Source organism: Hydra vulgaris, chromosome 14 (genome assembly GCF_038396675.1).
Source record: "Hydra vulgaris chromosome 14, alternate assembly HydraT2T_AEP".
Taxonomy (NCBI): Eukaryota; Metazoa; Cnidaria; class Hydrozoa; order Anthoathecata; family Hydridae; genus Hydra; species Hydra vulgaris.
The window spans coordinates 22858556-22861890 of NC_088933.1; the positions used below are offsets into that span (position 1 = coordinate 22858556).

The 3335-nt window shown below is 30.1% G+C and overlaps 1 long non-coding RNA gene across 1 annotated transcript; it reads left to right on the forward strand.

The window, feature by feature from the left end:
• The first annotated feature begins 569 nt into the window (after positions 1–569).
• LOC136090669 (uncharacterized) lies at positions 570–1633 on the forward strand. Its single transcript, XR_010643622.1, has 2 exons — positions 570–783; positions 1440–1633. It is a non-coding gene; the product is annotated as an uncharacterized LOC136090669 (long non-coding RNA).
• The last annotated feature ends 1702 nt before the right edge of the window (positions 1634–3335 follow it).

Genomic DNA, 3335 nt, shown 5'->3' on the forward strand with positions numbered 1-3335 from the left:
CATTTATTATTTTTGTTCATTAAGGTAAAAATAATTTTGTGCATTGTAGATTCTTTGTTAAATTAAAAATAATTGATGTAAATAAATATTGTTTAATATTTTTGATAAACGACTTATGTATGTAAACGAATAAAAAGATATGGATTTCAATAAATCTTAAGTTTAAATAAAGTCTTTGATTAGAAAAGATCACAATTTGTAAGATTCTTTTATGTTCATTTATTCAATTGTAACAATAGTAAGATAACTGGTAATATGATAAAAGTGAAATTGAAATAGATATTATTAAGCTCAACAAAGTTATTAATGTAAAATGCTAATAGGAAACTTTAAAATAGTTGTCACATGAAAAAAAGAGATCTAGGCAGGATGAAATTAATCGTTGTTGAAATGTAAGAAATGTAACTCGAAGTGCAGAAAACTTACTTGACAGAATTCAGTGTCAAGCAGTGTTAATGTCTGTTAATTTGATTTTACTTTAGACACTTCAGAACAAAGCAAAGTATGAGTTTAACTATTTATAGATAGTAACAATTAACACTTTTAAATCTAAATAATTTTTTTTTTTTTTATAATTTCTATCATAATTGTGTTCTTTTTTTCATTTTTTTTTTAGTTTGTCTATCCTTTGTCATCTTTTGATTAGTTAGCTAACTGTTGAAACATGGTTTTAATTTTTGTAAATTTAGTATGATATGAAATTTACTCTATTAATCATTAGTCAACAGTTAGAGAGAAGCTGGAGCTTAATTAAGAAATGCTGGAAATTAGCTTTTAATCAAGGTAAAAGTAATTTTGTTTACTGGTAACATAATAAAACCAGTTACTAGTATTTATTCCGTGCTTTTTTACATTTGTTAACATGCTGCTTTGGAAACACTTTCTTTCTCTCTCACTCTAAGATGAGTGGGAGATTTAATAAAACTTATGTAATTACTGAGCTCTTACGTATTTCTTAAAACCACAAATGATAATTACCATTTATAAGAAATTTTTAAATGCCAGCGTTACTATAGTAACAATGTATACATTGTCTAGCCTTTTTATAATCTTTTTTAATCATTCTGTAGACAGAATATATGAATCTGTCATTTCGAAAAGGACATAAGTCCAAAACTTTTAGCAGTTAGTTTATAAGTTTGAATTAAAAATTTCTGTATGATTTATGTTTTTTTTATAAAAAATAAAAAATACATAAATTATATACGTTCTTTATTTATCTACTTCTATGTTTAATTTCTTTAGCAACCTAGACATTATTTTAATAAAAATCATATTTTTGTTGATTTTGAAAAGTTTTAGTAAATGGGCTTGTGCCCTTTTCGAAATGACAGGTTCATATATTTTCTGTTATTATTATCCTAATTCTACTAACAATAAAATGCAAATAGTACTTTTGTAATTAAAAATTGTAATTTTTTTTTCATGTCTTTTTTTAGGTATTTGCAGGCTTTCCTTGACTTTCCTTTTCTGGTACTTGTGTTGTGACAGATTTTAAAAAGAACTCAACTGATGTTAATGCGGTCTTTATGTCGTTACCTATAAGCAATAACGTTGCTGATACGGAGTCAAAGTTAAAATATTTATAGATAAATTTGTATTTAATATTTTAGATAATATATCAAGTTATTAATGTGTTTTTATTGTTATCAATGGTTTAATAACTCATAACCCGTATTACGGATTGCTTACTGCTAGTCATTATCATTATGTTATGAACTCATTAGTTAATAAAATTGTATTGAATATTCTCTGGTTATCGTGTTTTATACGTGTTTAAATGCGAGTTTGATACTCAGTAGGCGTCGTATTGTATACCTGTCTTTATACGCATCTGATGTCTATTTATAATGCGCGTTTGACACGATAAAATGGCTAACATATATTCGTAAATAATGCGTATTCTGGAAAGTTTTAAATGCGCATGTAATACCAGGAAAATATCGTATTGAATATTCTCTGGTTATCGTATTTTATACGTGTTTACAAAAGTTTCAAATGCGAGTCTGATACCCTGTAGGCGTCGTATTGTATACCTGTCTTTATACGCATCTAATGCGTATTTCTAATGCGTGTTCGATACGATAAAATGGCTAGCATACATACCACATCGATACGTATTTAAACGAGTTTCTAATGCGCATTTACAACTAAATTTGCCGACTGGGATAAGACCGTGAAGCATGGTGGAGGCAATGTAATGGTCTGGGGGTGTTTTTCTGCTAACGGTCCAGGTCCAATACATCGAAACGATGGAATAATGGACCGTTTCATGTATAAAAATGTCCTGACAGATGTTATGTTACCTCATGCTGAATGGAATATGCCAATAAAATGGGTTTTTCAGCAAGACATCCGAAACACACTGCAAAAGTAGTCAAGCAGTGGTTTCAAGACAACCACCTATCGGTGATGAATTGGCCGCCTCAATCTATGGATCTCAACCCTATCGAGAGATAGGGTTGAGATCCCTGTGGGAGATCGTCAACCGCAGAATTAATCGTGAAGGTGTTCGTAATAAGGATCAACTTTTTGAACAAATCCAAAAGGCCTGGGCAGCGATTCCACAAAGTTTCATTCATCACCTGATCGAATCTATGCCTCGAAGATGCAAGGCTATGATCGACAACAAAGGATTCGCCACGAAATATTGATAGCGAAATACAGCTTGGTCAACATTTTGTCGAGTTGCACTTGTTTTGTTCAGAAGGAAATCAACTTTTTTTAATACTTTTGATTAATTTATTAATTTTCGTGAACAAATAATGAACTTTGTGATGAATAAAACTTGAAGACTTTGTCTCTAAACACTTACATAGTTATTTCTCTAAATTGAAAAAAATGCAGCACTTTTATATAAAGAAACTAAATTAGCATTATTTGGTTGCACTCGTTTTGTCCGATACTGTATATATATATTTTGATTACTTTAGGCAACGTAGAAGGTGGAATGAAACCAATTGGAATTAGAAAAGTCTTGAGGCAAAAAACTGGGAAAATGATAAAATGACTCATTTTTCAAACTCATTGAGTTTTAAAGTCTGGCATTCAAGAAGCTACAGGGCGATTAAAGCACGCACCGGTCTAGAGGGGAATGCAAAAGCTGCAGTTCACGCTATGAAATAATTTTTTTTTAATGATGGTAGTGACGCCGTGATTCTTTAAGACGCAAAAAAATTTTTAACTCACTAAACAGAATATCCACTTTTTTAAATCCAATACATACGCCCTCCAATTTCAAACATTTTAGTTAACATATATTGTATTCCTTCCCTTCTAATGAAATTTGTCAGTAATGATATAAGGTATTTCCAGTGCTGTGTCTAGTTGGTGGG